We start from the raw sequence: 26,672 nt of genomic DNA on the forward strand, positions 1-26,672 counted from the left end.
TGGACCAAATTAAACAATAAAGCTTTTTGCAGAAAAAAACAAAAACAAAAAAACCTGTGAAAAGGCACAGGTTTTCTTGTTTTTTGCTTATAAAATCTCTGGTGGGTGGAAACACAAACACAGAAAAAACTTACTTCAGTTCAAACAATATTTAGTACAGAATATATGTCTCATCACTGTGCTGGATGCCATGCTCTTCTGAAAAGCACTGGGTTTGTAGTCAGAAACACTTAAATACATATGTGTCGCTCTGTTGAATAGACTTCTTACATAGTAATGTAATAGCACTATCTTTTTCCACTTTTACTCTCCAAACTCCTCTCTGGTAGAAGGATTAAAAAAAAAGAAGACAAGTATTTCAACTTCTGCATGCCATTGAAGAAAAGACCTCTTACGCCCTAACTGGTTTGGCTCAGTTGGTAGAGTGTTGGCCTGCAGACTGAAGGGTCCTGGGTTCGATTCCTATCAAGGGCACATGCCGGGGTTGTGGGCTCGATCCCCAGTAGGGGGCGTGCAGGAGGCAATCAATCAATGAGTCTCTCTCATCATGGATGTTTCTATTTCTCTCTCCCTCTCCCTTCCTTTCTGAAATCAATAAAAATATATTTTTAAAAAAGACCTCTTACATTGGGTTTGATTACAAATGAATTTCCTCAAACGATAATTACCTATACTTGAAGAACTGATACAACATGAAACTTTGTTAGGAACTTCAACATGGAAATAAAATATGCCAATTTAAACTCCAACTATACTGTGTGTCTGCAGTACAGTTGTACTGGGGGCTGACAAATGGAAGGCTAGAATCGTGGCATCATTCACCATTTACCCTTTCGGCAGCCCTTGTTTCCTAGTATAAACCGCCAAGGTCATAGGGTTTGCCTATAGTCTGATTTTTAGAGTATTACAAGCTAGCAGAATTTTCACTGGGCAGTGTCATCATCAAAATGATTTTAAGTAGTAACTTCTTTTTTTTTAATTTTTTTTATTGATTAAGTTATTACATATGTGTCCTTACCTCCACATTACCCCCTATCTCCCCAGTAGTAACTTCTTGAAGATTTTTTTTATTGTTTAATATGATTAAGCTTTTATTTCCTGATTTTGGAACTAATTTCACAAAAATTAATTTGAGTAACAAAAATCTTTAAATCAATAGTATGTAGATTTCAGTGTTACCTGCATATAGACAATCACTCAACGTAAGAAAATATTTTACTTTCCCTTAGAAAATATAAGAGGGAAAACTATTTAAACGTTTACAATGGCCTTGGAAAGCTATGATCTTGTCCATGGTGGCTACCAAATGAATAGTTAGAGAAAATAAATTAAGTCTAGTACAGCCTTCACTTGTCAGTAGGAAAAAAGAAAAGGACAACAACATAAAGAAGAATATAAGCAGATTTCTTGGCTTGCAAATGATTACATTGGTTGCCAAAAGATGGTTCAGTTCCAGTGTCTAATGTCAATTGTAAAAACTGTTGCCCAGTCAAATAAGCCTGGAAACTCCCTCTGTCAAGTCTAATTTCCTCTTTCATTCATAAATCTAATCACACAGTGTTCATAAAAATTAACCCAAACACTACGTCTCTTCTTGTTTAAATACTTTTATAATATATTCACCATATCTGGCACAAAACAACAATATAATCATCAGCTGGGAAATGTCAAAATGCATTTTTAAAATCAATATAAGAACACTGCCACTGTTAGGGGTTTTGTAAATGGAGAATTATCTATCACACCCACTATACCAATTATGAAACAGTATCATTATTAAGTTATAAAAATAATCTTCCCAGTTATCAGAACTCCCAACTGAATTTTAATTCTTCTAGATTGTAAAAGCATCAAAAACTAGTCCACTGAGAATAAAAACTAAAGAGAAAGAGGGAATTGGCCAACCAAATAAATACTGAGCTCTATTATAAATCAGGAACTTGGCATTTTGAATGATACAAAGTAGAAGTATAAGACAGATCCTGTACTAAGTAGCTTTACAATATAGTTGGATATTAAAATCTAAAAGGAGCCCTAACTGGTTTGGCTCAGTGGATAGTGTCGGCCTGCGGACTGAAGGGTCCCAGGTTTGATTCCGGTCAAGGGCATGTACCTTGGTTGCGGGCACATCCCCAGTAGGGGGTGTGCAGGAGGCAGCTGATCGATGTTTCTCTCTCATTGATGTTTCTAACTCTCTATCCCTCTCCTTTCCTCTCTGTAAAAAATCAATAAAATATATTTTTTAAAAAATCTAAAAGGAAAACTGTGTGTCACAGTGATATTTCATTTAATTTTCTGCTCATATTAAGTATCTTAAATCTACTGGCAATTGAAAAGAAGGAAATATCACTCTGGAATAGGTAGTCAGGAAAGTCTTCATGGTATTTGAATAAGACCTTGAGTAAGTAGGAAAGGTTACAGCTATCCAAATTCAGCAAGACGCTATAACCTGCCTTTTTGGTAAAAATATACCAATCTGTTGTAAAAGTCTTCATTTGGGGGTACAAATTTGGGTGGAATTCTAGGAATACTTCACATTAGAGGTCAGGAGATCACTTTGGTCTGGAGATGCCCCTAGTGAGAACAGGAGATCTTTGAGGAAATCTTGTCCTGCTTAGACTCAGTTAAAGAATTCTCTTCTGCTCTAACTTCAGACCTAGGATCTGGTCAGAAATCAGCACCACAGCCTGTAGTTGACCCAGCCCTAGTCCATCCCACAGAAGCAGAGCATCACCATCACCACCAAATGATACAATGTTGCTCTCTCTGAAGGAAAACGATTTTGTCATTAATCAGAAGAGATTTGTCTCTGGCACCTTTCCACTCATTTGTACCATTTCAATAAAATACACTGCTCACACAAAAAAAGTGTGATCCTTCCTACAGGAAGGACCAAAAAGAAATATTCAGACAAGAAACTGAAAAGTGCACTTACCTGACAGCATCAGCAACATTGTGTTTTAACTACCTGAAGGCTCCTGGACAAGGCTTTCTTAATTAGCTGAAGTGACCCTACAAGTTCTTTTACCAGGTGCTGGAGAGATACAGACTCACCAGATAAACACGGGTGTTTTCTAAAGACAAGTATTCTTTCCTTTAGACCAAAGTGACAAATTATTCACACAGTACATGTTTTAAATAACATCATTAATGGTCCATCCTCTTAGATTAATAGCTTTATTAGCTCCTAAAGAGAAAGAGCTTCAATCCCTTTAAAAAAATCTTTTAGGAAGACCTATTTTTACAAATGCATGTTGAAGCCATAAAGACCAAAGAGTACATTTTAGCTCTTTCAAAACTGACCTTCATCCACTGCATTCAAATTGCTTTCAAAATGGCCAGGATCTCAAGTTTCAATTACATATTTTTCAAGTAGTACAATGATGTATGGAAATTTTAATGTTTCCAGATAGCAGGATTTTTAATAGAATATGGTTTTTATAGATTTAATCTTGGGGCTGTATCTATTTGTGAATGACCCTGGAGGTTATAACGACAGTAATATGTCATTTTGCTAAAGTACAATTGTGAATCTTATATAACTATGAAGCTGGTGCCTGCAATTGAGAATGAAATTAGTATAAGTCTTAGTCAACTGATCACCTTTGTGCGTGCAGCTCAATGTAGCTTTGTTGTTCTTAATTTATTATCTTACTAGAGGCCCAATGCACAAAATTTGTGCAAGGGTAGGCCCTCACAGCTGCCCCAGCTGCCTTGCGGCCCTGCAGCCCCAGCCCCCACCCACTGGTTGTCCAGGTTGTTATACTGTTTGGTCCAATTAGCATATTAGCACTTTATTATATAGGATCTAATATTATAAGTAGGTAGTTATGGTTATACCAACTAAGCAATTTTATTCTACAGTGATATTTGTGTATTGGAGAGTTAGGAAGGTCTTAGGACATATCCCTCATGAATATTAAGGCTATATAATACATTAAAGAAATAATACAATTAATATGTTATTTAGTTTTATTCATCCAATTCACAATCAGAATCAATAAGGTCTATGGTCAATGAGTGTTTCTAAAAACATTATACGTGCTGTTATCCTATTTAAAAAAAAAACACACATTATATTGGCAAAGTGTTATATAAGTCTAATTTCAAAATATTGTCTAACGTTAGGGTTATTAATACTCACTTTTATTAGAACATCTATAAACTAGCCTGGGAAATCTTAAACAGAATTTGTATTACTTCTTGCACTGGCACTGTGATCAATGTACCTAATCTGATTTCCATGAGCAACAATATGAAAAGTCTCTAAGGAAATTATTTTAAATGAACTCAAAACCAAAACCATGAATTTAATTTAGTTTTCGATAGGAAGAAAGTGGCTCAATATCATCTTAGATGCAAATTAGCTCTATTAACTTACTCTGCAGAGTTTTGTGGGTGACTAATATCTTGAATTTTTGAGCTACAGAGCCCTACTTTTAGGTAGAGTTTTAATATTTCTCAGTTTATCAATGAGGAAATTAAGTCATGAAGGTAACTTAATTTGCCCAAGACCACAAGTAGCAGAGTTGGTTCATGAATCTATGTCTCTTAATTCAAAGTCCAGTCATTTTCATAGAAAAAAAAAGGGGGGGAAGGGGTCTATCTGTAGAAAAGAAAACTTTATCTTTCTATTATCTTGCTACTAGCATAGTCTTTATTGAAAACCTAAATGTCAATTGCTGTATTTAAGTGCAATTATTCTCTGTATTAATTTCCTAGGCTGTTGTAACAAGATATCACAGAATGGGTCTTAAAACAATAAAAAATTTCTTTTCCTACAGTTCTGGAGGCCAGAAGTCTGAAAGCCAGGTATCCCTGGGGCTGATTCCTTTGGAGGCTCTGAGGAAGAATCTGCTCCCGCTGCAGGTGGTTGCTGGAAACCCCGGACATAACGCCAGTCTCTGCCGCCATAGTCACCTGTATGTGTCCCTGTCTCTGTGTCTTTACGCTTCTCACAAAAACCCCAGTTATTCCGGATGTAGGGCCCATTATGAGCTCATCTTAACCTGCAAAGAACCTATTTCCAAATAAGGTCACATTCTTAGGTTCTGCATGGACATGAATTCTTGAGGGCATGCTATTTAACTCAATACTGTACATCTTCTTACCTAATAGTGATAAAGAACAGTTAAGAAACATTTTTTTCTATCCTGAGTCAACTGACTCTCCTTTGGCTTATAGATTTTTTTTAAAAAAAAAAATATTTTAACATTTGCCCTGGCCGATGTGGCTAAGTTGGTTGAACACTGCCCTGTGCATAGAAAGGTTGCCTGTTCCATTCCTGGTCAGGGCTCATGCCCTGGTTGCAGAATCCATCCCTGGCAGGGAGCGTGCAGAAGGCAGCTGATCCATGTTTCACTCTCACATGGATTTCTTTGTTTCCTCTCTCTCTCCCTCTCCCCTCTCTCTCTCTAAAAAATATCAATTAAATATTTTAAAAATATATTTTAACATTTTATGGATCATTAATAAGGATTTTGAATTTGAAGTTATTACTGTTCCCTTAATCATTGACCAGACTCAAATAATTTCAAAATTATGACATGCTTTCCTATGGACTCCAAGTTTATTGTGTTAGATATGATATTTAATTTGTCTGGTGTTTGATTTCCTCAACAGCAAAATTAAGCTACTAGTAATTAAATTACCTACCTCACAGGACTATTATGAAGATTAGGTGGAGAATATAATGAGTATATTGAATATTATAAGAATATTGAAGAGTAGTATGCATTAAGAAAATCAAAGGTGTTATTTTTAATTGTAACAACTTTAGCTGTGCTAAATAAGAGTTGCAAAGTTCTTGGTACATGGCATCAACATTTTACCAACTGAAGCTGTAGATTGAGATCAGTCATCATCTCCTTTGGGGTCCCTTTCACAATCTAGGTTCTTTCTCTCACAAATATTCTGCCATACCTTTGTGCTTAGAACAGAATTCAGAATTTATTAAACTGTTTTTTAATTATCTATTTACTAATCCATTTCCTGGAACAGACTGAAAGCCTTTTATAGGCAGGGCTATATCTTTTTTTGAAAAAATACATTCTTATTGATTTCAGAGAGGAAAGGAAAGGAAGGGAGAGGGAGGGAGAGAGAGAAAGAAACATCAATGATGAGAGACAATCATTGATCAGCTGCTTACTGCACGTCCCACACTGGGGATTGAGCCCACAACCCAGGCATGTGCCCTGACCAGGAATCGAACCATGACCTCCTGGTTCATAGGTCCAACGCTCAATCACTGAGCCACACCTCTGGGCAGGGCTGTGTCTTATTAACCTTGAACCTTCATCCTCTAGCTTTAGATATCAATAAATATTTGCTGGATAAGGACAGTAGTAATAGCTGCTACATTTGGTTCACTTTTATGGTACATTAAAGGGGAATTATTTACCATTAATTCATTTTTTGAAAGCTCACAATAGACTACCTCTTCCAGATTAACTCAGAAACAGGAGAACTATACTTGATATATTGCCCATCAAAATATTCATGAAAATACAGAAAAAGACAAAAACAGTCCCTAACAATGTAAACTAACACTAAGAAAATTTGATAGATAAGTTTGAGGGCAATTTCAACTTGCATTGTAAAATGAGTTATACCATAATAGTACCTATTTCACAGGTAAATAGGGTTGTACAACATTTATCTTGCATTTATCCACTTTTTGGGTGGATAAAAAGGTAGTAATTTATAGAGAAGAAATTATAATATTAATTGTAATGGAGTGAAGGAGGAGAAATTGAGGCTAACTGAAGAGTGGCATCTGGAGATATTACTAATATATACATTGCCTCAATCTCCTCCTCATATGTAAAATGGGTTATAATAGTACCTATTTTACACATAAATAGGATTGAACACTGTTTGGTACAAAGTAGGTGTTCAAAAAGTGTTAAATAAATGAATAATGAATGGATCCAAAGGAATTCAACCTCCTCATCCACTACTGAACACCATCATGAGTTAGTTGCACAGGGTTGTTGTTGGTTTTTTTCTCTTTTAAAAAATCATGCAATCCACCCTCCTAGAGGCTATGATAACAGGTACTGAAGATACATTCTGAAAAAAATCAAAGATCCTCAATGGTCACCCTTTCTCTTCTTGAACCTCCTTGAGATGGTATAATGAACTTTAAAGGAGGAATATGATAACACTCAAAATGCAGAAGGCCACTATCTCTTTGCTCCTTCTGGAAGTTAGGTGAACATATAAACTCAATTATGAAAATCTTTTGGTGAAGGATGGAGGTTTTGTTTTTGTTGGTTGTCTCAGAGGAAGTGTAGAATTCATTCTTTTTATTTCATCTTAAATTGTATGCTAAGATTCTCTGTTGAGTTTGAGAGTTTCATTAAAAATTCAAAGGAACAATATTAAGGGAAATAGAGATTGAATAGAGAAACAAGGCAGTAAGGTCTGCTTTAGGCAAAAAGGGCTTTTGAAGACTCTTATGGATCAGATGGTCTCCAAAGTACCTAATTCCGGAATTTGAATGCCTGATTCCATTTGCAATGGCTAATTGCAACACAACTAAAAACAACTACAGCCCTAGACAGTGATGGCGAACCTATGACATGCGTGTCAGAGGTGGCACGCGAACTCATTTTTTTGGTTGATTTTTCTTTGTTAAATGGCATTTAAATATATATAATAAATATCAAAAATATGTCTTTGTTTTACTATGGTTGCAAATATCAAAAAATTTCTATATGTGATACGGCACCAGAGTTAAGTTGGGGTTTTCCAAAATGCTGGCACGCTGAGCTCAAAAGGTTCGCCATCACTGTAGGCCCTAGCATATAGGACTACCTAAGAAGTCACTGAAGAAAAGAAATAGGCTCATAGATAGTCTAACTCTGCTATCATTATTCTTTTGTGTTGCCACTAAAAATAGTGGTAAACATTCCCAACTTCAGAGCACTGCTGTGAATCTATAGGTTAGGCCCAAACGTGAAGGAAAGAATGGAATAAAATATTTTCTGTTCTTAAGGCTGTAGACCATACATTTGTCATAACCATTTCTAAGACTCCAAGAAACTTCTAGGAAACGCAAAGCTTTGACGATAATTCATTCAGCAGGGACTTAAGAAACTTTTATGGTGAATTGTTCAAACTTTAAAGGAAATTGGTGATGCCGTCAAAAGTTATCTTTTAAACCGAATTTAAGTTCAATCATGGATTGCAGAGATAAATCAGGAGTGGGCTGGGAGAACTGATCAACACGGTCCATTAAAACTGGGCCTTTTAATCCTTCCCTGTCCAGAGAGGCATGGAGCTCTCCCTCTAATTGCATGGAAATTACTCCTTCATGGTTTTGCATCTTTTTAATTATTTTAGAAAAAAACATGTAGAAGGAATACAAAATTACATGATGAAGCAATTTATGTGTCAGTAAAACTACTACTGTAAGGTTTTATTCCAGGTGATAATGTCCTGTTTGAGTTTAGGAGCTTATTTTGTTGGTCTATCCACATATTTTTTAAATGGGATAAAAAAATGAGGATAAATATAATTATCTTACATAATGCATCTCCTCTGTGAGGATTAATACTCTTAGCCTTTTCAAATAAGGGCACTTTACCCATACAAGAAAATTACTATCATTATTCTTTATGAATTTAAATGAGTATAAATCAGTTTTTCCAATTCCTGTCTCTTTGCATTTTAATGACGACTTTCCAACACTTAATCTTTCTTCCAATTTCCTAAATGCCCTCATGTCTTAAGTTCCACCCTTCTTGGCTCATTTATTTTATACACAGCATGTCTAATATATAATATTACCGTGAGCTCACAAGATGACAAGCTCGGACCTGTTATACCGCTGCCATTTTGCACTTTTACTGTGATTCTCAGTTTTCATCTTGGCCATGCTACCATGAAAGTGAATGGGAAAATTAAATGAAGTTGGGTACACCTAAAAAGTCATTCTTTGATTTTATTTTGTTTATTTTTGAATCTGGGAAGGAGTGAGGTGAAAATGAGGCAACTTCAAGTAAGAATATAATTTGCAAACAAGGAAAGGAAAAATGGCTCCCCCGTTGTTTCTGGGCAAGTGAAGATTCTACAAGGTACTCCAGGAAAATCAAACACCCCCTCCCTCCCTATAGCACCTTGCTTCCCGCCCTCTCCCATGTCCGGACTCACCCCCTCCGCCCCTAAAAACTCTCCAGCGTGTGAAAGCTGACACTTCGGGGGTCTGCAGTGTGGGGCACCAGGCTTTAAGTCGTGGGACAGCGGCCACAGCTGGTGGCATTCTTCAGTGAACAGGGGCATCACTGCAGCCCCTCTACCCCAGGGCGCATAGGCGGGCGGGGCAGCACGCCGCTGGCTGCTCTTCTTTGATCACCCGTGACACCTGCATGGAAAGAAAGAAAGGCTCCCCTATTTTTCAGCTTCCCACCACATTCCTGCCTTACAGCTCATTCTACCACCCTAAAAAGGGCAGCTGCTTTCTGTAATTAAAAAGATAACATTCCTTCGCTATCTTTTAGAATTGGCTTCCCTTCTGCGATTCCACTGCACACAAAACTCCACCTAAGGGCCTCTCAAAACATTTTTTTAAACAAAAACAAAATATTAATGCTTCAAAAGATAAGGTTACGCAATAGCTGGAGATTAAAGATTAAGATTAAGATAGCACATGACCCCAAACAACTCTTCAGTGCAAATAGAACTAAAGAACAAACAACAAAACAAAAAAACCCTGCCTGCCCCATTACACAAAGCTGCGTTACCAAAACGCATGCATCTAAACTCTCCTTACAACAGAGCACGGTTTGAAAGTATCCCTGTTCATTTTTTCCTAAACACGAGTTCAAAGTAAGTTACCTAAAACCTCACATTGCCACAAAAGAGACCCCGGGGCGCAATAATTAGATTCAGCTCTCCGGAGGCCGAGAAATGGCACGGTGCCCGCTACAGTCCGCGCGGATTGCAGTGCGGAGACTCCTTCCGAGGGAAACCAGAGTCCCGCACACAAATGCTTTCAGTGGGCAAATCGACCACAGACGGGGAATTACTTGGAAAGCTTTGGAGGCTGTCTCCGCCGCCCACCAAAGCTGCACAATCAGGACTAACTTCGCCCAGACCCCAAGCCGAGAAACAGGATGAATAGGCTGGGCGAGCCGGCTGCGCAGTGCGCACTGCGGCGCGGGAGCGCGGGGCGGGCGCCGCCACCCTCGGAACCCGCGGGGCTGCCGCAGCGCCAGGACCGCGCGCCCCGCTCCCCGCCGCTCCGCGCTCCGGGTTTCCGCGGTCGCCAGCCCCGCGCCGGAGAGCCCGGCTGGTGGGGAACCTGGGCGAGCTGGGTCCCCGGAGCCCCTAGCGTTCTGCCCCTTTGCGCGGTCTTCCCGAGGCGTCTGGCCCCGGGAGCGCGTTCTTGGCTCTGGGCCGGCCAGGTTGGCATTTTGCAAGAGGCCAGGACGTCACCGCCCGAGGCCTCACCTAGCTGGCTTTCCATTGCCACAGACTCATGAAGCAGAGGTGTTTTTTTTTTTTTTTCTGGTCACTTAAGTAGCCTCAAGTTCTTCCAAACCTGACACCCCAGCTTGCAGCTAGGAGCATCTCTCTCCTGGAAAGAGATATGTCAGCCTAGAGCTGCGATTTTCCACGGCTATGCCCCGGCCAGTGTGCTTCCAGAATTTTTAAAGCATGCAATATTTATTTATTTAGTCAGGGGCACTGACCTCTCTTCCCTTTGTCAAATTAAAAAAAAAAAATGACAACAGGCCACACAGTAGCTGTCCAGTGTGAATAAATCAAAATTATACCTTGTCTTTTTTTTTGCTCATATCGGCAACAAGATATGTTTTTGTTTGTGCCAGAGTTTTAGTAATTAGTTTATATACGCCACGAGGTGGAAAAAGTTGAACATCGCTGGACTAGAGCCCATTTGCCATGGGAGATGCTCTTGGTGTCCTCAGAACCAAAGGTTAACTCAGCCGCTTCCCTGCCAGTGGTGAGGTGTGTGAAGGCTCTCGGCAAATTGTAAAGCTCTCTGCTTAAGAAGGACATTGATCTTCATTGTGCCCCCAGAAGTTTCCTCTCTTTAAAATAAAATTCCCACCTGAATGTAAACTTCAGGAGGGGTTTTGTTCACTGCATTACTTCCAAAGCATAGAACAGTGCCTAATAGTCAGTAGGAAGGTGGCCAGTGATAATTGTTGAATGAATGAAAGGACAAGCATACACACTTGAGGAAACTGATTAGTTTGGAAACATCAGTGAATTCTCCTTGCTTTTCCTGGTAGGGAAGCAACCAAACATTTACTGGGCAGTGCTCTTTGCCAAGTCTTCTAGGCTTTGGCAGGCCAGTGGGGAGCAGAGGAGGCTGGCAAACATACATTGTTCAAGGACAGAAAGGGGGGGGGGTATATGATCCCTTAGTTCAAGCCCTCAACCCTGAATTCCAAGGGTGAGTCATCCCCACCTTGGCCCCCCTTCCCCCCCCCCCACGTCCCACTAAAAGCATATTCAAAAGCACATTCAATAAGCATTTATGAAGTGCATACAGAAGGCACTTATAAACATTTGTTGATGGTTAGCATGATTTGCTCAAGGTCACACAGGGCAAGCCTCGGACCCAGCTCCTTTGAACACACATTTCTCCATCGCCTTTCTGGGCCTGGACCTCCTGGGCACTGGGATACCACAGGGCCTGGCTCCCAGTTCTCTAGGATGAAGTGGCCATGCAAAGTCACCCCCGTGAGGGTTCCTTTGGGGAGCCCAGGTGATGGGCTCCCAGGTGGCTGGGAACGCTTCCTTCTGAGAAAGGGATTCCTGCAGTTTGCTCCTTCATCTGCAGCCTGACCAAGGCTGGGCTGGAGGCTCTCTAGGGCTGAGAGCGGTGGGAAAAGCAGGATCCACGGGGCACATCTCCGGCCTCAGCCTTCACCGCCGGACTCGGCACCGGCGGGTCGAGGGGAACCCGAGTCCCCCTCCCTCATCCCTCTCCAGGTGCCGCTGCTCGGGGAGCCAGGCACCTTTTTCCTACCTACTTTCCTTTGGAGTTTCTGCTAAAATCTGGAGAATGGAATGCACCCGCGGCAACTCCGAGCCCCTCCAACTGAGCATGCGCCAGTGCCAGGCAGCTTTTGGTCAGCGCCCGACTCCCGAGCATTCCGAGCCGGGGCTGCGGAGCCGGAGGGGCGGGGGGAGGAGAGCCGGGAGGGGGTGCCCGGCGAGGCGGCCGCTCGCGCGCCTGCGCAGCCAGCTCCAGCGACCCCAGGTTTTCTATGGGATTCCCAATCTGCAGCAGCGATTTACCCGAGCGTGTAGCTGAGGCCGCCGGGCTTGGAAGGCGCGATTCGAGAGGGATTTAAGCAGCCTAGAGCTCCAGAAGGGGGAAAAGAGCGCGGCTTCGCCACAGAGACGGCTTAACCTTTTGCTCGAATTAAATATCTCTATAGAAAGACCTGCCGAGTTTTGCCGTTTTCGTTCAGTCTCCGTGCGCAGCGCTGTAACTGTAAGTGGAAAACGCAGTCTTCGTTGCATTTCTGCATGGGTAGCGCAGCCAGTTGTCTGGGAGGTGCTTTGGCTGTTGTCACACACGTTTTTTTGCACACAGATGCGTCTGCATGCGTGGGGACAGTTGCTTTGGTTGATGCTGGCTATCTGGATGCACTGTTAGTCCAAGGGGGGCTATTTGGAATAATGGGGGGGGGGAGAGTGTTTATACGCGGCGTGTTTTGGAGGGTTATCTTAGGCTAGATTTAAGAAAGGTGAAACGGAGGTGCTTTCTTAGTTTAAGTCTATAAATAGTAGGATTTCCTTACAGAGATTTAAGTAACTAACTGACCGATGGTGAAGTTTCCCGGTTGCTGATAAAACTATTGAGCGGTTGCAGTCCAGTAGCAACCTGTCATTCGTGGGGCTGGTGCACCATTTTCCTGGCCGTGGAAGAGCAGGGGAGGTGTTTGCTAAGTCAAACTGAGTGGACGCGATGGTGTGGAAATCAGGGTTGGTTTCCCAGCGGGATGTAAGTGTTGAGAACCACACAGCGAGACGCTACATAAGCACATTTCTCTCAGTATTTAGACATGAGTGGCTAATTTTTTCCCTTTTGGTTTTTCGTCACGATGGTGAATGGTCAGAAAAAGGAAAGATATTCCGCCGCACAGTCAGCCCTCTATTTTGAACAGAGTCTGAGACAGAATGAATGGGGGAGCCAGACCCAAACTAGTTACCTGCCTTGGCATCCGGTATTCGCCTTGGGGAATGCGGGCATGGGAAGTGGGAACCCAGACGCGTTGCGTTTGGCAATGTTTCTTTAAAGGAGGAAAGGTCGTTTTGGGTTTTTTGTTAAAATGGATTGTTCCTTCCCAGATACGGGAGAAGTCTTTGCAAGGTCAACCGCGCTGTGGACATCGGAGGTGCTGGTGAATGGGGGGAGGGGGCGGCGGGAGGAAAGGGCGATGCTCCGTCCGAGTGCTCAGCGCTGCACTGCGCGGATCCGAGCCCTGGGAGATGCCAGACTGGGAATCCATTTTTCAGAGTTGCCCTCCTGCCCATATTTTGGAGACTACAGTGAAATGGAAATGCAGTGGGTGTAGAAAACAAGTGTATACTATCTCTGTGTCACGTCCAACTTCAAGACAAGAGGAGCAAGGGAGTTGTATTTCTACATATTCATTTTTTTAAAAAAAAATTTAAATAAATTTGAGACTGGGACAAATTAAAAAGGAAACTCTTGTGAAAACACATTTTATCTCCACTGCCATCAAAAGTGCCTGCATGTGTGAGTCATGGTGGTGGTGGTGTGTGGTGGTGGTAGTGGTGGTGGTGGTGGTGGTGATGGTGGTGTGTGGTGGTGGTGGTGGTGGTGGTGGTGGTGGTGTGTGTGTGTGGAGGGGGGAGGGGAGGCTTCCACATCACTAAACCTGAGCCCAGGAGTGCACCCCCATGAAGCTCGGGTGTTTGATAACCCCAGGAAATGCTGCACTGAAGCCAGCGGGCAGAATGGTATGAGGCAGGCAGACAAGAGCAGAGCATGGCCAGTGTGCTGGATTTCCATGGAAAAAGCAGGTTCAATTTCTGGGAAGAAATGAAATAATTTTTTTTTTCCAAAACGGGGCAGATCATTACAGAGCTCTTTAACCATTTGTCAGTCCAACTATTTAGAACCTACTCAAAGGAATTTATAATTTATTTAAGTGTACGAAATTTGAAATAGAAAATTCGAGAATAACCTCTCCTTGGGAACCCAAAGTATAAATGATACTGCCTTCTCTGTGCCTCTCTTCCTTACTTCAGGGTGGAAGGAGCAATCATCTGTCACAATTAAGCCACACTCCTTGTCATCACTGAGGCTGAACCAGCTCCAGGAGTGGTGCAGGTGTGCACTGCATTGATAAGTGACTGGTGGAGGAAGAGGGAGAATTTGGTATTAAAGTTCAGAGACGTTTCGTCTCAGATACTCTGGTTCACAGGCTGACAGTTATAGAGGATCACATCTGGCCCAGACCTTCAAAAGCATCTAGTCCAAATTCCTTGTTTGTACAGATGAGGAATTGAGGCGCAGAGCCACGAGCTAGGGAAAATTCAGTTAACTTCTGGCCTATGGAATAAACAATTAAAAAGTAATGTTGAATGGGAATGATCCCTTCTCTCTGCACTTTTAACATGCTCGGTGACATTGCTGACATCGTCAAATAAGTACTTATGTGCTCCCCAAACATCTTTCGAAAAGGTCCCAAGGGTTTCTTTTCACACCATGGCACTTCTCTGCCTCTTCTTACTTGTAAGGTCTCTTTTCTATTGCCCCTCACCTCTACTAGATGCATCTCTTTAGATGTTTAGTCTGGCCTCCTGGCCTCCTCTGCACCACAGTCAATTTTTTATCTTTATTTTGGCATCTTTGGAGGTTTTAGAGAGAACTGGCAAACCAGTTAGATCCTCAGCTCCTGTTTGAGGACAGCCCAGCCCCATCTCCATCCCCGCCCTGCCATGTTTCCAGAATTCTTCAGAGCATCCTGCCTTCAGAGACACTGCAGGCACATGCTCCTTCTTCTGCCTTCTTGCCTCTTCCTAAACTGCTGCAGCTTCAAGCACTGAGACTCTGAGGAGTGAGGAAGCTGCAGTGCAAACACACTGTGCCCTGCCAGCTCTCCCTTGCCTCCTAGAAGGCAGAACCCAAATCCAAGATGCCTGTCTCTGGCTTCCTGGCAATGCTCCAGATGCAGCCACCTTCAGAAAAGATGGAGGGTGGGGCAACAGCAGGTCTGAGAGAAGAATGCCCGACTGCTTCGAGCTGACCAGGCCCATAGAGGCCAGCAGTGCGGCTTCTAAAACCTTTCAAGGGCTTTCGCAGCTCTTCCTGCACAGCTTTCTTCTCTGTCCTGCTGGACAAGGACTGCGGCACCGGCAATAATACCTGCCTATGTGAGCCTTCTTCTCTTTCCTCCTTTTCTTCTCCTTCTCTCTCACTTGCTTTCTCTGTTTCTCCCTTTCTTCCAAAAAATTTTTCCTGAGTGTCTATATAATAAAGTTCTAGTCGGTTTTAAAATAATCCAGGTCTTCCTGCTCCTTCTCCCCAAATGCAATCACTCAGGCACTCAGAAAGATAACCAAAACTAACCAAAATGTCCCCTTGAAGGAAATGCCAGGAATTCTGACCTAGAAAAGCTGAGGCCTTCGGGGAGGCTGGTAGAAGACAGAGTCTGAGTCTCTCATTGGAGAGAGTAGCCAATCCCCTTGGAAGTTGTGGAGGAAGTAAGGTGATGCCTTTCTCAACACATTCACCAATTACCAAGCTAATTCCACCCTCCCATCTTGGCAACGCTTTACTGAATCGGAAGGAGCTCTCTCTTGGGTAGTCTGTTCCTACAAAGGCTTTTGGGTCAGATGACACCTGGGCTTGCTCTCCCATTCTGAAAACAGGCAGGCCAGGATTTTTCTCAACACCAGGTAGCCTCTGCAGACAGCAGAGACTTGGAGTTGCGAAGTGCCCTGCTTGGTCTCACGAGGCTATGAATCCCATTCTGTTACAGGGTAACTTGATTAGAAATGCCGCCCTGGGCAAGCTATAGGTTTTCTGTTTGGGTTGCACATAGTTATGGATTCCAAACATTGCTGAGGAGCTCCGTGGGGAGTTTCACATCCATATCAAATGCCCAGTTTCCTAATTCACAAGAACAATATATTTTAATGTCATTCTAAAGGTATTTTTCTTTATGTTGAATGATTTCTATGCTCCTAAGATTCGTCATTAGTTAGGAAGATAAAGTTCTTTTAGAAGGAATCACATTCAGTTAATCTAACGTTGAAATTGACAATGTCCATTTCAGTTATATTTATTTATTTATTTAATATATTTTATTGATTTTTTACAGAGAGGAAGGGAGAAGGATAGAGAGTTAGAAACATCGATGAGAGAGAGACATTGATCAGCTGCCTCCTGCACACCCCCTACTGGGATGTGCCTGCAACCAAGGTACATGCCTTTGACCAGAATCGAACCTGGGACCCTTCAGTCCGCCGGCCGACGCTCTATCCACTGAGTCAAACCAGTTAGGGCCATTTCAGTTATATTTAATAGACATAAACATTAAATTTCATAAAATATCAAATGATACAGAGATAAATTAATAAATGATTGATATTTCTACTATTCCAGTGGTTAATTCATATAATTAACATAGTATATGAACTGGAAGGGAACCATATAAATTACCTAATCCATCCTTCCAATACATAAAAATACAGTATATTAAGGAACATTTTTATCTTAAAGACATAGCTACAATATGAAAGCACTGTCCACAAGGGCAGATATTTTAATGACCTTTTTCATATCTCTATAATGGTTTTTATAGTAGATACTCTATAATTGTCAATGAAATATTTGTTATAACAAGAATCAGTTGAATGTACCTTGTTAATTATATCAAGAAATTAAATCTTCTACTAAAAGCCTGTGAACAATGAACATTGCTATAAATATCTTTATGTTACTTAACAGAAAAGAAAAGCAAGACTAGAGAAGATTTTATAATTTACTTCCAGTAGATATAAAGCACCTTTAAGAGTGCTTTTTAATCTACTCATATGAGTATCCTCCCTTTCATCTCTTACTAAGTAAAATCATAATCATTTTTACCTATATTCAAGAATTATTATTAATAATTTAAAGTGATGTAAACCTAGCCTATGGTAGCTATGTGTACCACTCATTTAGATGATGGGTCTCTTGAGCTGTGGAATTATTTTAACATGTTCACATTGTGAAGGGACCATAACACTGCATTTCTCATTTACAGTTGGTTTCTAAAGATAACTTGTGCTCTCTTAAGTGAATCAAAATAGTTTGAGTTGCTCACAGCTTGAATCATTGAGAACTTCACAAATGGGGATCTTGGGGGTGCTTTAGAAACTACTTAATGAATGAAACAGAAATGGAATAGCAAATTACTGAAGAATCCTCAAAGAGGTTTGACACTTTAATAATAAGGTGCCTGTGAATACATTAAAGAGATGTTCTATACTCTGATCAGTTAACTTAAAGCATGCAAGTCAGATAATTTATAATTCTTATGCCTTCTCTGAATATCTCAACTGCCTTACTTCACTGTATTTCTAACAAAGATGACGTTCTGTATAACCACCAATTGTTTATTTTTTTAGAAGACAATGCACTGTATTTCTAACCATTTGTTGGATAATTTTTAGGTGAACAATCTATTTCCTTTTGTTCTAAATTACAATTAAGACTTGGAATACTCTCATTCACCAAGTGGCCTTCAAGCTCAATATAGCTAAGAATAATTGGTGAACTTCTTATAGAAAGTAGGTCTCTCTTAATTAACAAAGATTTCATTTTTATGAAGTGTTACTCATTAAAGGGAAAGTGTACACAAATTAGTTAAATTTGCCTACAGTTATTATAGATCTATTAAATAAATCCTATTTTTTTCATTCTTACTCATATAGCAACTTTCTGAAAATGGAAATCTGTCACTTTAAATGTACTTTTTTATCCTTTATTTGGATCTTGTTTATTATCTCTTAAGCTCTGAAAGACTATGAACTTTTGAAGAGCTGAATGTAAATAGATTTTTTTGCAAATCATTAACATGTTAAATGTGCTTTGGAGCCTGGATGAATTTTCTCTAATTCACACAAGTAGGCCCTAATATTTCTGCTCTTTCATATTTCAGGATGTTTAGGGCAGTTGAAGGTTTCTTAAAATAGTAGACTTTGGTTGTACAGGAATCTGTGGTGTTTTATATTTTGCATTGGTTTATTAATTTTTGATTAGTGAGTTTATTTCTGAAATGCAATCTTGAATTATTAGTGAAATGCCCCATTGGAGGCCCATTAAGCATTATCAATAAAGTTGACATGCTTATTAATATAATATTTTATTTTTAATGTGCCAAAAGACTGCACAAGTCTGACTCAATTTGCAACTTCTGCTTGATGGAATTGTTTGGCATTTGATGCTATGAGTTAATGGAAGACTATCAGTTTTGTTTATTGCAGAAGTTCAAGTGTTTTTTAAATGTATACATAAGGTACTTTCTTGCTCATGAAATATTTTTTAAAAAATCAGTTTAAATTTTGTAAGTTTAACTACTTATAAAGGTATTTTTCCTCAGAATGAGATGAAAACTATTTAATTTTTCCTCATTTTTCATTTGTAAATGGGAAAATTCCTCAGCCCTCACCAATGTTTCAACTGGCTCAAAAGAAATTAGAGGAAATGTGAACAAGAATTTTCAAGATAGATATCTATATATATAAAAAGCTAAGTGACCATCCAACCGTCCAATGTCCAGTACATATGACATGCACTGACCACCAGGGAGTAGATGCTCAACGCAGGAGTTGCCGAGCTGCGGTGGCTTGACAGTGGCAGTTCTCGGGTGATAGATCCCGGAACCAGAGAGGAGGGAGCCCGATTCCTCGTGGGGGCTGTGTGATTCCACCTTTGGCCTTGGCTTATGTTGTTGCTGGGGTACTGTCTGCCCCGTATCTGGTTTACTGCCAAATTGTGGTGACGCACTCTGGAATCAGAGAGGTTAATTTCCTTTCAATGTGCACGAATCCATGCACCGGGCCACTAGTACTTAGATAAAAATCGCCAGTTCCACTGTTTATTAGTTCTATGACCTTGAATAATTGTTTAACCTCTCAGCCTCAGTTTCCATTTAAAATAGTACTTCAGAGAATTCTTGAAAAGTAAAAAGAAGACTATATATATATAAAGTGTAACATAATGCCTCATTACTAAAAATGCACAATAAATGATAGTTATTATCATCCCTTTCATGAGAAATCAATGGTTCATAAACCACTTTAGTCTCTGAACAGTAGTAATCCCATTCGTGGTGGAACCTCTGAATAAGAAATTAAGCTATTAAAAGCATTGAACAGTTAATAGTGCTTAAACTACAAAATAAATAACTATTGAATAAATGTGCCGAGGACTGTGTAGTCACTGTAGAATCAACATTAAGATACCACTGGAGCCTTCAAGGAATTTATGCCTAATGAGAAAGACAGATAAATGAATTCCAGTAAGTCAAGTGAAGTAAAAAGGTGGTATAGATGCATACAGGAGAGAAACTATAGAAGAAATACCTGAACTATATACTGGAAAGTACAGAAAACTGGGAGTCATTAGATGTGTTTTAGACATCACACCTGTGCTGTAGTCATCATAGGTGTGAAGTCCTAGAAAAGTTACTTTTCTGAGTTTAGTTTCCTTGTATGAAAACAAATATGAAATTACCTACCTTCTCTAGTTAGCACTTATGAAATTGAGATGACTTTGAATATATTCTGTAGATTATATAGTGCCATGTAATGGTAACAATTTTTTAAAAAATATATATCTTTATTGATTTCAGAGAGAAAGGGAGAGGGAGAGAAAGATAGAAACATCAACGATGAGAGAGAATCATTGATCGGCTGCCTCCTGCACATCCCACACCAGGGATCGAGCCTGTGACTCAGGCATGTGCCCTAACCAGGAATTGAACTTATACCTCCTGGTTCACAGGTCGACACTCAACCACTGAGGCATGCATCCTGGGCGGTAACAAATTTATTATTATCACAACTTTAGGATTTTAGTTTATCTTTTATAAAACAATTTAAGACTCAAAGTACTGATCTTGTGCAAATTATTGCATCAAGGTTATATCTGCTTCTTCATCACTTAGTTCAAAACTGAACTGAGAAGAGAGAGATTGAATTGGATCTAAGTGGAAATAAATAAGGTCTTACGTATCCCAGTTAGCTAATAGAGAGCAGCCTGTTTTATTCAAGAAATTTATACAATACCTGTTTCTCTCTAGAGAGAAGTATGGTATGGATAAAAGGGACATGGCTTCAGAGATGAGTGTAGTCACTCTGAGAAAGTTATTTAACTTTTGTAAAATGGAAATTATATCCCTGAGATTAATTGCAAGGACTAATAACATAATGTCTATGAAAGTGCTTAGCACAGTCTCTGGCATGTATAAGGTCTTCAATGAATGTTAATGTCCCTTCCTTAAAAAATTTAAATGGAAAAAAAGGGACTAACAGGCCAAGAAGCTTGAGGAAACTTCTTGGAGTACTTTGGCTACTGATCCCTTGAGATCTCTCCCATTTTGTTTCTGGATGGAAATTTGACCACAATTGTGCCAAAGTGGCTAATGACTACTGGCTCTGAATCCTTCCCACTGCATGTTTATACCTCTGTGTAGTTTCCCCACATGAAAAGGGGGTGTATTTATGACTTTAAGATGATCTAAAATTCAGAAAAATGACATTATTGTAAAATATTTTGAATTTCTTCAATTCAAAATAATACAAAAATTAAAGTATGATATGTTATCAGAGGTTAATATAATGTTGCAGAGGTCATAATTTAAAAAATCAACAAATAGAGGCAATTAATCTGATTCAGATTTGAGTCTGTTTTTTGTTCATATTAACTCGACAGGTCATTTAATTCCTCATGTCTCAGTTTCTCAGGGTATAAAATAGAAGTTCTGAATAAAACAATCTAAATAATCTAAAGACTAGACATCAACAAAATGGGAAAATTTAAATAAAACTGGACTATAAATCAGAACCAAATTTGAATTCTGACTCCACCACTTAATGGTTGTGTGGCCTTAGGCAAATAATTTAATCTTTCTGAGCCTTAGTTTCTTCATTTAAGTGTGAATTTAACCTGTCTCACAAAATTGTTGCAAATCCTAGAGATAATATTTATGAAAGGCCCAGCAGAACCCTCGCATTGAACTGCCACTCAGTTTTTAATAATGAAGTTGTATTTGTTATTCTCAGAGCTTTTAAGTTGAGAAATTAAATGAATTCATAATCAAGAAGTTTACAGCTGAATATAGCTGACGTGCTAGCTCCTAAATTGGGTACATCTAAAACCATTTGTGAAGGTAAATGGGTACTCTTTCTAGAACATGAATGTTTGAATTCAGAACATTGTATTTATAAAGATTCTTAGCACAATGACAGTGGCATAATGTTCTTGTACTGCTTGTGCCTGCTTATTTAAAAAACTAGAGGCCCGATGCATGAAATTTGTGCAAGGGGCTCGGCCCTCACAGCTCAGGCTGCCTTGCCCTGCCTTTGCAGCCCTGGCCAGCCCTTGCAGCCTCAGTCAGCCCTCACAGCCCTGGCCAGCCCGCACAGCCCCTCACAGCCTCTGCTGGCCCTCCCAGCCCCAGCTTCATCTGGAAGGTCATCTGGAAGTTTGTTTGGCTGTTCGGTCTAATTAGCATATTATCTCTTTATTATATAGGATGTAAAGAGACCAGCTTCTTCTATATTACATGGGAACCACTTAATAAAATGCCAACCAGAGGTTGCTGGTAAGAAGTATTTCGATTATAATAGGTCTATAAGGTTATACATCTGTGAGTGAAAACTCACTGGGAGATGTTATAATAGAAAGAAGGCTAAACATTTATCCAGTACTCCAGCTAGTTTCTCTGAATTGTAGCTATTGGCTCCTATGGTAGATAACCAAGAATCACATCATTTCTCTAAATTTAGAGCCAGCCTGGACACTGATTGTTTGCATGGTGATTGTCTCATTATAACAGTGATAATATTCCAGTTTTGTAGTTGTCTGGGAGTAGATATAAGGGCAGAATATTTCTTTTTTCATTAAGTGAAGAAGACAGATTACTTTGTGTGTGTTTTTTTCAGAAGATTTTGTGTCTACTTTTGCAAACTCATTTGACATAACTCTAAAAACTAGAACTAAAGAGGGCTGCTGTTGGCATTCCAGGCAATTCATTGAACAATAGTCCTTCAAGTCCCTACTCACACAACAGCTCTTAAAAGAGCTTGATTGTGCCCGGCTGGTGTGGCTCAGTGGTTGAGTGCTGACCTATGAACCAGGAGGTCACAGTTTGATTCCTGGCCAGGAATTGCAGGCTCAATCCCCAGTCAGGGGTGTGCAAGAGGCAGATTCTCGCTCATGATTGATGTTTCTCTCTCATCATTTATTCTCTCTCATCATTGATGTTTCTCTCTCCCTCTCCTTTCCTTTCTGAAGTCAGTAAAAATATATTTTTTAAAAAATTAGCTTGATTGAAAGCTGGGAATTTGTTCTTCTTAAGTGCTTAATGATACCTTCTTCTAAGTAAAAGAATAATACTCACTGTAGAAAATTTGGAAAGCAAAACATAAAAAAGGAATAAAATCACCTACAATCTGTTACTTATAGGCTATATTTTCCTCCTTTGTAAGTTTGTTTCTAGTTGAGACTACTCATTTCTTTAAATTTTATATACTACTTTTTTCCCCCTTAGCATGACCCTTGCAATTAAAACATATCACAAATGTTATCTTAAGACATTATACTCCATTATATGTATGGACAAGGTTTACCTCACTATTCTCTTTTTATTATACATTTTAACTTTTTAAATACCAGTGAGGGAAATATCTTTGTACACGTTACTCACTACCGTTTTAAGGGTAGCCTGAACAATATCCTTGACATAGATTTCTGGACATCTTTCGTAGAATGAATAATCCCCTTGAACCTGGGCTGGCTGCTTAGTGACAGAGGGTGAGATTCTAGAAAATCATAGGCCAGAGGAGTCATAACATTTAGTATTGGGTGGGAAATTTGTCTAAACTATTTAGTAATTTTCAGGGCCAACTTTATGAGCCAAAGACTGCATTGCTTCTGGAAGCTCTGAAAAGTCTCTTCTGACCAAAACCTATCTGCAACTGCCTGATATCCCATCACTTCTGTCACTTTGTTTTGGAACAGGAAATAGGAAAGAGAGCCAAATCTAGGCTGAGCTCCCAGAACACTGGTTCATACAGTTTTAATGGCATGCTTTGCTTTTACTATCATTATTATTACTACTACTACCACTATCACCATCATCCTCTTCATATCATTGCTAGTAGCATATTCCTCATCGGTCTGTGAATTCCTAGAAAGCAAACACAGGGTATGATTAATCTTTGGATCTCTCATTGGTCTAAATGAAGTGGGCCAGGTGTTAAATTACTGTTAAAATGATGGTATTTTGACCAAGCAGAATGCCTGCCTAGTATCTTTGTCTTTCAAAACCTGTCATCAAGCACACCAGCCAATAAAAATATATCCAGGATCCTATGTGGTTCAATGTCCATGAATTTGACATTGCTGGTCTAAAAAAAGGAAACTCCTGGATTCTGAATTTTGCATTCATTTTAAGTTAGTTTTAAAATATTTCTGTACCACAGGCAAGCAGTGTTCATGTGCCAGAGAAAACCCAGCATTTATGAAAGAATATTTTTACATCAGTAATTATAAGAACCATGTTTACTAAATTGCACAATCTAATAAAAAGTAGAAAATTCTATAATAATGTCAAGTCATCACTTGCTAAATAAAATGATACTATTAAAAGTGACTGGCTGGCAGATGTGCTGCTATAAGGAAAATCATGGCTGTAGGGTCACACAGACCTGCATTCCAACCCAACACTGCCACTCTCTAGCTGCAAGGCTGCAGTTTCTTTGCCTAAAAATGAAAACTGTTAGGTCTACCTTTCATAGTCCTTATAAAGATTAAATAAGATTATGAATCAGGAATACCTAGGACAGGGCTGGGGATAGAGAGCGTATACAATAACAGATAGTTATCATTGTTATTGTTTGCAGTGATATGTAACTAAGGTCCCTAGGTCCTTTCAGGAGTTATTCAAATACTAGAGGCCTGGTGCACAACATTTGTACACTGGAGGGAGGTCCCTCAGCCTGGCCTGCACCCTCTCGCAGTCTGGACCCCTCAGGGTATGTCAGCCTGCTGCGGAGGCGGGAGAGGCCCGGCTTCTGGCTGAGCAGTGCTCCCCCTGTGGGAGCGCACTGACCACCAGGGGGCAGCTCCTGCATTGAGCATCTGCCCCCTGGTGGTCAGTGCGCATCATAGCAACTGGTTGTTCCACTGTTCGGTTGATTTGCATATTATCCTTTTATTATATAAGATAAACAAAGCTCTTAGACTGAACATCTATCTAATTGACCAGTGTATTCCCAGAGCCAACCCCAGTGGACAGCATATCATAGATGCTCAATAAATATGCATTGAATAGACCAAAGAACACCAAAAGGTCCCAAATGTTTGTCTAAGATTTGGGGAAGTGAGAATTTCTGGCCACATGAGGAAGAGATTTCAGGGGCAATAGGGTTTCCTCATGTGAGTAATTTCCACTTTTGACAGATTTTTACACCTTATGATGTTCAGGTGTTCCAAACTTCCAAATAATAGTATTTCTACTTTTGGTGATGAAATTGATACAGGGGTTGAGTAATTTGCCTAAAGTAATGACGTTTGTGAGTAATAGCTCCAATATCCAAAACAGATCTGTGCTCTTTCTACTTACTTTACCTTCTTTTTACTATTTATTATGTTACTTTCACATGAGGTATTGCCTCTCTGTCTTATCAAATCATTCTTTTAACAAATACCTATTAAACATCTATCATTTGTCTAGTACTAGATATATAGGGTGATCTAAATCAGCCATAATCCCTGCCCTCATAGAGATCAGAGTCTAGTTAGAGGAACAGATATCAAACAAATAATCATACTATAGCATAAAATTATAAAAAGGATTAAGTATCATGGAAGAAAATTAATCAATGCTACAAGAAAATTTTAATGAGGAGACCTATTTTGAGCTGTTTGAAATAATAGATTCCAGGGAAATCCACTGAGGTCTAAATTTCCAACTCAACCTCCTGGGATTGCTGCTAAAACCTGTTTACAGCCTCTGGGCTTGAGAAGGAGAGGGTGGTTGCTGTATTTCTCTTTGAGGAGAATGAGCCTTGCCCACAAGTGTTAGCATCTCCCATTTTATCCATCACTTGCAAGGCCTCAATAGCGAGGACAACAAAGCCATTTACCACATAGATATCCATTTAATTTTAGCATATCTCCAAGAGAAATCTCCATGATAACCATACCCTGATGCATAGCTCACTGGAACAGTTTCCAGATAGAGAAATCTGCAAGCACCTGAGTGTCAGGTGCTCTTCCCAAACCCTTAATTACTTCCTGTGGGTCTTTAAACATGTCCGAGTGCCTTCACAATTCCATTAAGTTAAAAGTATTTTATTTATTTATTCAAGTATTTATTTAGTACTTACTATGTACTCTGAAGATAGAAGACATTGTTCATGCCCTCTCAGAACTCACATTCTAGCAGTAGAGACAGGTATCGGTAGTCTGTTAAGAACAATCATGAAAGAAGCATAGAGCGCTGAGGAAGCCCTTCTAGGCACATAAACCCAGACCTCCACAGGGTGAGGATTGGAGGTGGGATCATTGGGGGTGGGGGGGGGGTGCCAAGACTAGGAACTAGCTAGGCAATGGGAAAAGGGGTGCAGGGAGCAAGGACCAAAGCATACAATAATGGCAAGAAAATACTTTCAAATGCATTGTCTGACATAATGTTTTAAAGGATTAAAGAATCTTGATTGAATAAGACGGAAAGAAGTGTGGATTTTGTAATAAGGCTCTGTCACAAAATATTCTGAGTTACATGAGTTATTTTATTTGTGAAGTTTACATAATGATACCTGTATGACAGATTATCATGGTGTACATGTTATAAATATTGCCACATAGATATCAATTGATGCCTGGACTTTAGAGGTGATAGTAATGGTTTTAATAATAGGGTCAATAATACTACCATGGTTAATTTATATTGACATACCCTCTACTCTTATTTAAGAATGCTTATTTCAGTTCTTCCCTGAAGTTGGTAATAAGAACTTGACTGACTTTTTGCATATCCCTATTGAGCACCTGAGCGGGTAGATAGGGGAACTTAAACTTGACCTTTCTTTCAAACAATTTTGTAGAGACAATCTCTTTGCATTGAGCACAGTCATATAATAACTCTAACAGCTATCACTATCAAGAAGAGGAGCTTGTATTTAAAAATTATAGAAAGTTAAGGTATTTCTTTTAAAAATATTAATTACTTCTTCAGTACCAGGGGCAAGTCTAGATATAAAGAGTGGTAAACAAAACAGGCCAAGTTCCTGCCTTTTGGAGCTGACATTCTAGTGAAAGAAGTCAGTAAATGATCATATAAACTAATAACTACATTAGCTAAGTTCAGATAATCCTAAGGCTACAAAGAATATAAGGCAAAGTAATTGATAGTCATTAGGAGCATACTGAAAGA

At 39.7% G+C, this 26,672-nt stretch overlaps 1 protein-coding gene across 1 annotated transcript in view; it reads left to right on the plus strand.

Annotated features, from left to right (window-relative positions):
• The first annotated feature begins 12,146 nt into the window (after nt 1–12,146).
• The window catches only part of VSNL1 (visinin like 1), a 61,901-nt gene continuing 47,375 nt past the window's right edge, over nt 12,147–26,672 (plus strand). Inside the window, exon 1 of the mRNA XM_006096012.3 lies at nt 12,147–12,475. The gene's annotated coding sequence lies outside the window, so the exon portion shown is untranslated. The remainder of the gene's footprint in view (nt 12,476–26,672) is intronic.

This window comes from Myotis lucifugus, unplaced genomic scaffold, assembly GCF_000147115.1.
Source record: "Myotis lucifugus unplaced genomic scaffold, Myoluc2.0 scaffold_165, whole genome shotgun sequence".
Lineage (NCBI taxonomy): Eukaryota > Metazoa > Chordata > Mammalia > Chiroptera > Vespertilionidae > Myotis > Myotis lucifugus.